Below are 14,078 nucleotides of genomic sequence, written 5' to 3'. Positions count from 1 at the left end.
TATTAAGGACTAATGTTATTTTAAGGAGTCATGCAAGTTGGGTGGCAGCAAGTAGGCTAGTGGAGCTGGCAGACTTGTCCCAATGCATCTTCCTTGAAGGCCAAAACAGCTCCAGAAAGAGCCCTCTGTCTTTTATTGACAGAAACTAAAGTTTGAAGGCTATTAATAATGTTGCGATTGCCTAGCAACCCACACAACACCATTCATATTTTAACACAGTGGGTGTTGCTCCTATTATTTTTTTTTGGGGGGGGGGTTAACCCCCTCATGTATTTTTTTAAGATTCAGATTTTTCTGTAAACCTGGGGCTTTTCATGTTCCCAATCTATGGATTTAAGATTCCACAGATGGGGTCATGTTAAAAATTAGATATATTGATTAGTCCAGAAAGGAGGGTGAAAAGTCATCGCTGACAGAAAAGCTATCCAAAAGTGTAAAAGAGCAAAGGATAGCCAGCTATAGTCTTACTACAGCAACAATGGGCAAACAATTAAATGTGCTAAATTTATTAAAATTTATGTACTAAAAATTAATTTACTACAAATACTAAGTTGTGAATTGGTCTGCAAGACCATAGTCAGGTACAATAATTGTCCCTGAGGTGTTCTGAGAAAAAACAATGTTGGTAAAAAAGAGTTTTATTAACAGGTTTCATACTGAAGTACCAAACTACATTGCTCTTGGAATCCACTGTTTATAGATCCCAGCAACTGTGGCTGCAGTATATCTGAACAACAATCTCATCCAGGACTACCATTCACGATAAATAAAGGTTAACCATATTGAGCTGGAACTTCCTTGTAAAAAACCCATTCCCATAATTTTCCACAGGATCGCAGGTACAGGTACACATTATCCTTTCAGGTGTTAAATTGTATTCTTCTAAACTGCCTATGAACCTAAAACTATCCTCCCCCAACATTCTTTTTAAAGTGAAAACTACTATTTTCTACCACTATCCTGGGATCAATTTAATTGGTATAGGCTCTAGAAATATGTACTGATTAAGTACAAAGCTTACTTTTTGGATGAAGTCAACCGACATTTGATATTTTACAATATAGAACTCTGGGTCTTGTCCTTCTGGAAATTTTGGCCACTCCAAAAAAATTGATCTAGTAGGCATTTCAGTTTCACCACACTCCAGACTAACAGATGTCTGCAATACAATGAAATAGTATGAATTAAATAATGGTGGTCAAATGTGTATTTTACGCAAAAGAGCCAGATCTCACATTACTCCCCAGGATGCCTGGTCCTCAAGACAAATGAAGGAGGTGGGGTGCTAGAGGGACAGTGGGGGGGGGATCACTTGTGCAAGCACACTCAGCTCCTGTTCCTAACAATGATGCAAACTGTGGTGATGTCGCTGTGGGGGAGGACTTAGTCAGCTACCATGGCCTCCACCAGATTGGGCTTTATGTGGGTTTCTACCTCAGGGCCAGAGTGGATGGCCTTATTTGTGTCAATGTCAGGGATGTCAAAAGCTTCCAAGAAATCATTAAAATCTGGTGTCTTCATGTCTCCCATGGTGAGAACTTCAGAAGATTCTGTAGGTTCAGTTCCTGTTAGTGCCATCAGGTCCATGGTGAATGGAGGGCAACTGGTCTTTTGGTGCCACAAGTTGAAGGCTCTTCTCCATACTGCAAAGGCCTCCACCTCCTTGGCTTCTTAGGAGTTGCCACCCCCCTTGTGGGGTCAGGGGCCCCAATCCACCACCGGCCAGCTGGCCATGAGGGGAAGCCCCACCCCCAAAATCAGCGTCCCATGGGTACACCGCTGACACTATGTCACCAGTAGTAATCTCATCATGCTGGGGGCATCACACAGTGACACTAACATTCAGGGGGAACTTGGTTACCATAGAGTTTTTGCCCCCAAACACTAGAACATCACCATATGACAGCCCTAGCATGATAACGTGACTACTGGTGATGTCATTGCACTGGTGCACTTTGTGCCTGCAGCAGAAAAGTCTTGATGAGGAGCCGGGAACCCCCTGCAGCAGGTAAGAAGAGACCCGGCAACCCTATTAGGAGTACAACTTACTTTCAAAAGTATAGCTAGTCTTGCTATATGTAGTAGAAACAAAGAACATTATTCCTTACCTGAAATAGATACTGTGTTATAATCAGTAACCAAATTGTTTTGTCCATAAGGAGTTTTTACTTTGGCTCCCAGGGCCTGTTATGAATCAGCCTCATAAGAACTTCTGATTAACTGATGGTCACACACTTGTACAAAAATAAGAATAGGAAAAAAATAAACAACGATTTCTAGTTGCCTGCATTCATATTGCATTGTACTTTAAAGTCATGGCTGGTATGAAACAGCTCTATTCAGACTTCAATTTAAGTCTTCTTTCAAGAGCCATAAATGCATAATCAAATGTCATCAGTAGTTAATGAATATATTTAGATATAGCTTAAGTGACTCTACAGTCGCAGTATATATTTTATTGACACATAAAAGTACATTAGTTTTACTGTAGAAAATTTCAACCCATGGCCGTGGTGATATTTACTTAAATGCTGCTCCACTGAAGCATCTACAACACATAAATGAAATTAGCATGATCTAGAACCCTTTCTAGATCTAGAACCCAATGTGCTGCCATCACATAACACATGGGAAGAGGAGAAGCCAGAGTTATGACCTCAGCAGCATCATGAGCAAGACTACAGGCAGCAGACCATGAGAGACAAAAATAAAAAATGTAAGCCAAGCACTAGGAGGTGTACCATAGTGAAGCGACAAGCTAAGCTCAGAGCCATGGAGTAGTCACCATCACTGAGTGAGATTGCCTTGCCATCCTGCATCTCCTATCTGTATGAAAGCAAGGAAAATCAGAACCTTGAGCATCTTTGCTGTCTCTGTGGGTCTATCTCTCCCTTATTATAATTGAATAGCAACGTTCTATATTGCAGCGTTCTAAATTTGGCCCCTTTAGTGTTTGGCCGGAAGAACTGCAACTCAGAAGACGCTGGCTGGGTTGAATGGCTGCTTTGTGCAGTCCCGCCCAGCGTTTCAAGGTCTTTTGCATGTGGAAGCTGATTGGACTTCACTCCATTCCACACCACAAACTCCCCCCCCCCGCAAGGCAGGTGGAATTTTCAGTTGCATATGGGAACTGCTGTATTCTGAGGTAACATATGTCCTCACTTAAAAGCTGCCTGGGGGATTATGGACCATTCACACACTTTTAACCTTAACATACCTCATAGGGTAGTTGTGCGGATCATACGGGGGAGAGGAGAATGATGTCAGCTGCTTTGGTTCCCACTGCAGGGAAAGACTGCCCTTTCCCTAGCCAGAGGCTGGGGGTGGGGGATGTAAAACTTAAGACAGACAGGCAGATAAAGGTTGGCTGATGGTTGCGTGGAAAGGACATAGGGTTGCCAACTCCAGGTTGGAAACTTCCAGGATATTTTAGGGATGAAGCCTCCTGAGGGTGGGGTCTGAGGAGGAGGAGGAAGAGGGGGACCTCAGATACAATGCCATACTGCCCACACTCCAGACAAGCTGTTGCCAGTCTCCAGGTGACAGCTGGAGAGCTCTTAAAGCTTTGGTGCTAATTCAAACTGTTGCAATTTATCGACAGAGTAGTGTTTCGGAAAATCTTTAGGAATTGTTTGGTGCATTTACGATGGGGCTCCTGGGGAACTATTGTTGCCAATCTTGGCCCAGCAGCCATCAAACCATTCTCTTCAACCCCCTGCTGTGCAGCTGACTTTCCCCTAGGGTTGCCAATCTCCAGGTGGGACCTGGAGATCTCCCACTGTTACAATTGATCTCCATTGGTAGGCAACTAAACTTGGTCCTGTCACCTACTTTGACCTTTGGAAGAAAACACATTGGGGCCAGTCCTGATAAGGTTGCCAACTCCAGATGGGAAATTCCTGGATATTTGAGGGATGGAGCCTGAAGAGGGTGAGGTTTGAGGAGGGGTGGGACCTCAGACAGGTACAATGCCATAGACTCCACCCACCAAACCAATCAGTCCCACATAGGGAACCATTGTTGCCCATCTCCAGATGAGGGCTGGAAAGCACTCAGAATTACAACTGCTCTGCAGAAGGGAGGGCAGAAGTCAGCTGAAGTCAAAGGGGCAGATAATGGTAGGTTGATGGTTAGCTGGGAAGGAGATGGGGTTGCCAACTCCACCCTCCAAACCAGCCATTTTGTCCTGGGTAACAATTGCTGCCAATCTCCAGGTGAGGGCTACAAATCACTCACAATTACAACTACTCTTCAGGTAGTAGAGATCAGTTCCTCTGGAGAAAACAGTGGACTCTGTCATTATACCCTGCTGAGGTCACCACAGCAAATTGACACTGTTTGCCCAAAGCCAGAGCACTCCCCCAGAGCCTCTTTCTAGATCTCGTTGTATTGCTTTCACAACGGGCTTTACTGCTAGTTCCTATATAACTTGCAAAGTGCACACATTATAATAGTCCCGGAAGATGGGAGAGGCTCCCTGCATCATCTTTGTGCTTTCTGCATATACAGACACATGGAAGACTAAAGCAGCAAATGCCAAGGACAGCAGTCTAGTGTATTGTTCCCAACACAGCAGTGTCCACAGATTTAATTGGGAAAAAGGCAACATACACTTATGAATTTAAAAAATATAGAGGCAACAGCAGAGGCACATGGTGGGATGGAAACTGATATAATTCCTGGTATCCCCAGTCCCTTCCTTTACAAACTTGTCAACAGGTGACCATTTACTAACCTGCTCCCTGCCTTAGCATTACCACTTTGGAGGGAAGGTAGGCTTTACTTTTCCCTCAACATTGTTGATAGGAGCCCATTTAATTTCACCCAAAGAAATTTTGAGACATGCACTATTATTTGCATAGCCTTGTTCTGGGTCCCACTACTAGGTTACATTAAGCCATAACAGAAACAGGCTTTTATATGACAGCCAAACAGGTATAGGAAGAAGCACAAGAGTCACAGCATACCTGTGTTTTTCTCAAGAGGAGACGCATATAATCGCTTTTAGACTTTGAACTGTAATAACTATACATACATTAACTAGCAACAACAACCTATTTGTTTATAACATGCATACATCAGCAAGAGAGGAGTCCCCTCCTTCAGGGATTCTAACTGCTATCAAGCCAGCTGGCTATGAAGACAGATGCATGGCAGGAGCAGCCCTGACCCACCCTTCTGCAGCATACATGCTGTGCATGCTCTGCTCTGAGGTGCTTTAAAGAAGAGCTTGCAGTTTATACCCTACTGTTATGTATTGAGCCTGAACTGTACTTGCAAAAGGACTTAGCAGCAACAGGTATTGAACTTGCCCCGGGAGACCCCCAACAAAATTATGGTCACCGTCTCACTCGAGGGAAGCCCCTGCTCAATGGATCTGTATACCAGGTCCTCCATCTCGATTATCTTGGAGGACACATTCCACAGGCTCTGCCCCAATGGGGGTCCTCCCCTGCGGCCTGTCAGTTTCACCCTACAGGATTTTTCCAAACATGAGGTGTCCATCCTGGGGGAGGGAAAGTTCCAAGTGCACTACAGGCAATTTGATGGACTTTTGGACTTGCTGGGAGTTAGGGGCAATCATATGAGCCTCATAGGACTTGCATGGTTCACACCACTAGTGTTCAGGGTAAACAGGGTGTACCACGTGGCCACCAAAGACTTCCAGGCAGTGTGCAATGAGTTCCTGGCAGTATTTGACGGGATGCTTGGCCATTACACCAGACCCCTGGTCTCTCTACAACTAAACCCAGCAGTTCAGCCCATAAGGCTGAAGGCCAGGCACGCACCATTCGCTCTTAAACCTAAAATCAACGTGGAGTTGGATAGGCTGGTGGCCCAAGGAGTTTTGGAACCAGTACCCCATGCCGCATGGGAAACCCCAATTGTGACTCCAGTAAAGCCCAACGGGGACTATAAATGTACAATAAACAAGGCTCTACAAGACCACATATATCCGGTCCCAGTGGTCAGCCATGTCCTGGCTGCTCTTGGCGGGTGCCAAGGTCTTCAGTAAGCTGGTCTTAGTTCAGGCATACCAACAGCTCCTGGTCGACGATGCGACAGCAGAAGCGCAGACAATTGTGACACACAGGGATGCGTTCCAGGTGCGGAGGCTGCAGTTCAGGGTCAGTGTGGCCCCTGGAATTTTTCAGAATCGAATGGACTCTCTCCTTAAAGGTATTCCCGGGGTACAGCCCTTCTTCGACGATGTTTTAATCACCACACCCACCGAGGAGGACTTCGCCACAAGGCTGCACACAGTCCTGCAATGTTTTCAAGCAGCCGGGCTCAAAGTCAAGAGGGAAAAATGCCTTCTGGGAGTTCTCAGGGTCGAGTTCCTGGGGTTCTCTGTAGATGCAAAGGGCATTATTCTGGCCCCAGACAAGGTGAGCACCATTGCCAATGTGCCAGCCCCCATGTCCAAACCAGAACTTCAGGCCTTCTTGGGGCTACTGAACTTTTATCATTCCTTCCTGCCCCACAAAGCTGCAGTCACAGAGCCACTGCACCAGCTCCTCGACAAAAGAGCCCCTTGGGTCTGGGGCCAACGACAGGCCAAGGCATTCCAGGCTGTCAAGGAGCTGCTCACTTCAAACACCATCCTGGTGCACTTCAATGAGACTTTACCGGTCATCCTCATTTGCAATGCTTCCCCCTATGGGGTTGGTGCGGTCCTGGGCCACCGGCTTCCCAATGGCAGAGAGGTTCCTGTGGCATATTATTCCCACACCTTGTCCTCGGCAGAGAGAAATTACGCTCAGATCGACAAAGAGGCTCTGGCAATCATGGCGAGCATCAAGAAATTCCACAATTACCTCTACGGGTGTCCCTTCACCATTGTGACTGACCACTAGCCACTGCTGGGCGTGCTGGCCCTGGTCCGCCAGATATAAGAACATAAGAGATGCCAATGTTGGATCAGGACAAAGGCCCATCCAGTCCAACACTCTGTATCACACAGTGGCCAGAAATACCAGTGCCATCAGGAGGTCCACCAGTGGGGCCAGGACATTAGAAGCCCTCCCACTGTTGACCACCCCAAGCACCAAGATGACAGAGCATCACTTGCCCCAGAGTCCCTATCTATACCTTGTGGCTAATAGCCACTGATGGACCTCTGCTCCATATGCTTATCTAATTCCCTTTTGAAGCCGTCCATGCTTGTAGCCACCACCACTTCCTGTGGCAGTGAATTCCAAGTGTTAATCTCTCTTTGGGTGAAGAAGTACTTCCTCTTATCCGTTCTAACCCGACCGCTCAGCAATTTCATGGAGTGCCCACAAGTTCTTGTATTGTGAGAAACGGAGAAAAGTACCTCTTTCTTTACTTGCTCTTTCCCATGCATAATCTTATAAACCTCAATCATGTCACCCCTCATTCGTCGTTTCTCCAAGCTAAAGAGACCTAAGCGCCTTAACCTTTCCTCATAGGGAAAGTGTTCCAACCCCTTTATCATTCAAGTTGCCCTTTTCTGCACTTTTTCCAAAGCTATAATATCCTTTTTAAGATGTGGTGACCAGAATTCCACACAGTATTCCAAATGAGGTCGCACCATTGATTTATATAGGGGCATTATGATATTGGCTGATCTGTTTTCAATACCCTTCCTAATAATCCCCAGCATAGCATTGGCCTTTTTTATTGCAGTCACACACTGTCTCGACATTTTCAGTGAGTTATCTACTACAACTCCAAGATCTCTCTCTTGATCAGTCTCTGCCAGTTCAGACCCCATCAATGTGTGTTTATATTTAGGATTTTTGGCTCCAATGTGCATCACCTTGCACTTGGCCACATTGAACTCCATTTGCCATGCTGACGCCCACTTGCCCATCTTTGACAGTTCCCTTTGGAGTGTCTCACAATCCTCACTGGTTTTCACCACCCTGAACAACTTCGTATCATCCGCAAATTTAGCCACTTCACTGCTTACTCCCAACTCCAAATCATTAATGAACAAGTTAAAAAGCATCAGACCCAGTACAGATCCCTGCGGTACCCCACTGCTTACCCCCCTCCACTGAGAGAACTGCCCATTTATACTCACTCTCTGTTTTCTTTTAATTAGCCAGTTTTTGATCCCATGATTTTTGACACTGCAGATGCTGTCCCCCAGGGTGCTGCGTTGGTCGATTTTCCTGTCCGGTTACCAGTACTCACTCGTCTACCTCCCCGGGAAGGCCATGGGCCATGCCGACGCCCTAAGCAGGCTGCTGCTCCCCACCTGTGAACCGGCCCTGGTGCATCACATCCTGCTCCTTGAGGCCTTCCTCGACTGTCCCCTACTGGTCTCCGGCGTGGCACGCCGCACCACCAGAGACCATGTCCTCTCCCACATTTTGGACTGGGTGGGGAGGGGATGGCCCACCAGCCGGGTCGGCCCCGAATTTGCTGCATTCTCCTCCTGCCAGGACGAGCTGTCTGCGCACAAGGGTTGCCCGTTGTGGGGGAGCAGGGTGGTGGTGCCAGCACCATTGCACCAGCAAGTACTAGCCGCACTACACGAAACACACCCGAGAACTGTGCGGATGAAGGCGCTGGCCCGCAGCTACGTCTGGTGGCCAGGCATGGACAGCAAAATTGAGGACTGTGTAAAGCACTGCCAGCCATGCCAAGAGTCCCATCCGGATCCCCCCAGGGACCCGGTGCATCAGTGGGAGTCCTCCCACAAGCCATGGGCCCGGCTTCATCTTGACTTTGTGGGGCCCTTCCAGGGACAGATCTTCTTCATTGCGGTGGACTCATACACCAAATGGCTGGAAGTGGTACCGGTCAAAAAAAAAAGAAAAAAGGAAGTGGTACCGGTCCCCTCCACCTCGTCCCGGGCTGCAATTCGCACCCTCTTGCGGATCTTTAGCACCCATGGCATACCCGACACCTTCATAACAGACAACGGGATGGTCTTCACCTCAGCCGAGTTCCAGGAGTGTATGGGCTACTATGCCATCTGGCACATCCGCTCAGCTCCCTTCCACCCCACAACCAACGGACAGGCACAGTGGATGGTAAGGACAATGAAGGAGTCCCTCTGCCGGATCGTCCAAGGAGACTGGGACCACTGACTAGCGGCCTTCCTCTTTGGCCACCGGATAACCCCGAACGCCACCACCAGCCGCAGCCCCGCGGAACTCCTCATGGGCCAACGCCTCACAACCCAGCTAGACTGTCTACACCCAGACCATGCTCCAGAACACAGCCCGGCCCCCGAGAGTCAAACAGTGCCCCGTGGATTCTTCCCCGGTGACCCCATCTATGCCCGGAATTTCGCTAGAGGCCCAGCATGGGTTCCTGCCAGGGTTATCAGAGTAGCAGGGCCCCAATCGTACAAGGTATCCACAGAATACGGCCAGCTGCTCCGGAGGCTCCACCGCCGGCTCCTTCCAGCAGACCCGAGTCTGCCTGCAACATTCCCGGAGGACAGCAAAGAGGAACTGCCAAGCCCCCTTGAACCGGAGGCCAAGAGGGACTTGCCTACAGCCAGTGAGCAACCAATAGCCAGCAACCAGCCATCTGAAAGTGCAGGCGGAACACCGGAGTCAGCCGTCACAGTGGACTCATACACGAAATGACTGAAAGTGGTACCAGTTCCCTCCACCTCGTCCTGGGCTGCCATCTGTGCCCTCTTGTGGATCTTTAGCACCCATGGCATACCCGACACCATACAGAATCTCATCTGTGGGAACACAAGAGTGGGCCTTTTTGGTGGCCGGCCCAAGATTATTGAACAACCTCCCCAGGAAGGTGCACTACCTCTCTGTTCTCAATCTTTAGGAGGCAGCTGAAGACAGTTTTATTCATGTTGGCACTTGATTAATTTTTCTGTTCTGTTTTCATGGCAGGAACCCATGCTGGGCCTCTGGCGAAATTCTGGATGTAGACAGGGTCGCCGGGGAAGAATCCACGGGGCACTGTTTGACTCTCGAGCAGCAACTGGGCACAAGGAAACAAACTGGCAGGAGTCCACAGGCACAACAATGAGTATAAAAATGTGGATATATATAAAAGGAGGCAAACAAAATAAAACTATAAACTAATGGCAGAAAACCACAGCAAAAACCAAAGCAAATAAAACAACAAAATTGGAAAAGCAGTAGCTGAGCAGTAACAGAGCAATTACAATCAATAACAGCCATAACAATAAGCATAGGTAATACAGTCAACCATCAACTATCCATATAAGTTTAACAGCCTTGGCATGAGAATAACAGGTTATTTACAGAAATTCAAGGTGACTTACAATGTAAACAATAACAAAACACAACAAAACACAAAAATTACTAGTTTAAAATCAATAACTGAAAACTGCAGGGAGGCAGAAGAACAGAAAAATTAATCAAGTGCCATCATGAATGGTCAAGAATGGAAGACTGGAAACAGATAGAAAGAAGTTTCAGAACAGAGAAAGCCCTGTTTCTGGTAGCTTCTCATCACACTTCTACAGGTGGAGACTCATAGAGCAGTTCCTCTGAAGAACCTGAATGGATGACCTATGTATGTATCGCTTTCTGGATCAGTTATCATACAAACAAAAGAGTGTTGCACAGTGTTGCAAAAAAACTTACTGGGGTTGTTGACTTTGGTAATGCTAATCATCAGTTGGGTGTGGAGTGTCTTAAAAAATTGTTGGTACTACTAAAGCTCGTACCACATACTATGTCCAGACTGGAGCATGAGTGTTCTTGTGGCTAAAAACCTTCAAGGACCAAATTACTTTGTGACTTTGGGGAGCCATGGTAGGACCCACACACACACACACACAATGTAAATTTAGCTGTGAATACCAACCAGCAGGGACCCACTATAGTTTGGGGCCATGCTGTCTGGGAAAGGAGGAGATAACTCTTCCTCACTGTGCTGTTTCCCCAATCAAAACTGGTCCTTCTGGACTGCCTTTAGCTCCAGGTAGAAAAACCTCTGTATTATGCCTGCCATTTCCCCATCAGAATCTAAAAGTAGGGCTCAGCTGGGGAAAGGGGGGGGGACTGCACTCCAGCATTTTTATTCTATTTATGGGATTTGTTAAGTAGTAACTTATTGCATACACAATATTTATAATGAAGAAAACCAGAGAGCACAGATCTCAATGGAAGCTCCAGAAATATCAAGACACTAATAATGTCAGTGAAATTGCAGGTCATGTCTGAATGTTTGATTTGAACCCATGGCAGCAGCAATGACATGTGGCCAACATATTAAATGCTTATAAATGTTAGAGAGACAACAAACTGTCACCATTCACAGGAGTGAAAAATTAAATCAAGCAGAGAGAGATCACCATGTTACAGGGCTGCTAAAATATCCTTCATTTTAGGGGTCTGACCAGAACACTGGCCATTTCCTACAGAAAAACTGATCCGTGTAGCCTGGAGATCAATGCTAATTCTGGGAGAATTCCAAACTCCACCTGGAGGCTGTTAACCCTAGATACATGCCCAAGTCAATGCACACATTGCTCTGCACAGAGGTTAGCAGACCGTCAGCTCACTCAGTATCAAGTAATTCTATTTCCATTCACGCTAGTATGACGACAATCCCTCATCTCCATGGGTAAATAGCATAATTACCTGCCAAAAACATTTTAAATAATCAGAAATCAGGTTTAGAATGCCACAAATTATAGCATCTGGGGGGTTAAATTAGGGAAATGAGGGAAACACACACTAACCCTATTGTGGTTGGGAAGAACTGTGGCTCAGTGGTAGAGCATCTGCTGAGCATTCAGAAGGTCCCATGTTCAATACCTGGCATCTCCAGTTGAAAAGCTCACATAATAGGTGATATGAAAGACCTCTTCCCAAGAGAGCAATTGCCAGTCAGAGAAGACAATACTGACCTTGGTAGATGAATGGTCTGATTCGGCATAAGGCAGCTTCATGTGTTGCTTCTATTTTAGCACTTAAAATACTTAAGCAGCCCCTAAATTGCTAAGGGTGAGTGACATCCAAAAAGGAAGGAAGGGACTACTGTACCAATGGTCAACATACATTTGATGAAAATTCTTGCCTATCAAAGCTCACGCTGCAATAGAACTGTTAGCCTATAAGGCAACCTGTTTTTCAAGTCAAACAAATGTGTTTGAGTCCAGCACATCCCATAAACCAACAGAGTGAAAGAATGAGTACAGAAATGGGCACAGTTGAATGATATGTCACAAGCAAAAACAAAAAGCACGACTTTGCCAGCGGCTTTTCACGGGCTCTGCGAAAAAAAAGACCGTCGCAAACCAACCCGATTCCGCCCCCTCCCTCACTCGCACGTGTGCATCTTCACACAGGGGAAACAGGCGGGCGAATCCACTCGAGCCTTTCTTTCGCAAAGAAGGACCGCGCCTTTTCAACTTTTCGCGCGCCTCTTCTCAAGGAAGCGGCTGCTCGTACCAAAAGAACGACGAATTGCTTCTCTCCGGCCTAAGAATGCCTGCAAGAGCTCGGCTGCCCACCGAGGGAAGAAAAGCCCGCCTTCGTGAACTCACATCTTTCAGGGGAGCGGCCGCTACTCGTTCTCTCTCGCGCTCTCTCAATTTGTTCTGCTGACTTTTGCCCTTTTCCCTTCTTTAGGCTACTGAGGGGCGGTCTCCATAGAAACGGAGGGAGTGAGCGGAAAGGAGGGAGAGGCTTAACAAACGATTGAGAACTGGAGAGCGAAACGGGGAGCCTTCATCAGAAGGAGATTCCTCCCTCCCTTTTGAACAGAAACAGTTTCAATCGCCTCAAGGCGCTAGAGAAGCGTAACCCCTTTGGAAAAGTTTGTTAAAATAAAATGTCATTTCAAGTACCAATTTCCTTTAATTTTTGCAAAGCCCTACAGATCATATCTTATTTTTAATTGTGTGTGTGTGGGGGGGGGGGGTGTCACACATTGCAAGGGGACTGCAGTGGCTCAAGTGGTTAAGACCCTGAACTGCAGGATGGAAGGTCCAGACCTGAGTGCCGCATGACTGGAGTGAGCTCCCCTCTCTGGTCCCAGCTCCTGCCAACCTAGCAGTTTGAAAGCAAGAAATTGCAAGTAGATAAATAGGTACAACTTCGGTGGGAAGGTAACAGCGTCCTGTGCACCTTGGTGTTTAGTCATGCCAGCCACATGACCACAGAAATGTCTTTGGACAGCGCTGACTCTTTGGCTTGGAAATGGAGATGAGCACCGCCCCCTAGAGTTGGATTTGAATGGCTTTCAAGCAAGGGAAACCTTTACACATTGCAAAGCTGTAAAAATCAGAATAACTTTTTTTACAAAGTCAGTTACAATACATCTGACCTAATGAAACTTAGAATCAGAGGATCCAAAGCCACACCGATTTCAGTGGCAGGGTTTTGCAACTCAGAAGGCAAAATTCAGGCCTGAATCCATTCCTTCTAACCTTATCATGTATGCTTCTGTGGTTGGCCCACGGGGATCATGTGAACTAGCTAAAGGCCTCCACCTGTAGAATCCATCTTTTTGGAAAGGTGAGAGGGCAAAAGAGTATTGCTGAGAACTACACTTACTAAAGTAGTGAAAACTTACATCCAGGGACTTGATACCTTGAGCCTTCCCAGGGCTATTTTTGGACAGGGACACAAAGGAATGGAGTTCCAGCTGGCTTCAGAGTTGGCCACGCCCACTATAGCCTTTTCAAACCTCTGTGTGCAGAAAGCAATTTTTCTATACAGCGTCAACATGGCAAATGGGGTTCAATGTGGCCAAGTGCAAGGTGATGCACATTGGAGCCAAAAATCCTAAATATAAATACACATTGATGGGGTCTGAACTGGCAGAGACTGATCAAGAGAGAGATCTTGGAGTTGTAGTAGATAACTCACTGAAAATGTCGAGACAGTGTGTGACTGCAATAAAGAAGGCCAATGCTATGCTGGGGATTATTAGGAAGGGTATTGAAAACAGATCAGCCAATATCATAATGCCCCTATATAAATCAATGGTGCGACCTCATTTGGAATACTGTGTGCAGTTCTGGTCAACACACCTTAAAAAGGATATTATAGCTTTCGGAAAAGTGCAGAAAAGGGCAACTCAAATGATAAAAGGGTTGGAACACTTTCCCTATGAGGAAAGGTTAAAGCACTTAGGGCTCTTTA

Source organism: Gekko japonicus, unplaced genomic scaffold (assembly GCF_001447785.1).
Source record: "Gekko japonicus isolate JY-2015 unplaced genomic scaffold, Gekko_japonicus_V1.1 scaffold525, whole genome shotgun sequence".
Classification (NCBI taxonomy): Eukaryota; Metazoa; Chordata; class Lepidosauria; order Squamata; family Gekkonidae; genus Gekko; species Gekko japonicus.
Note: the sequence above shows the minus strand (reverse complement) of the source record.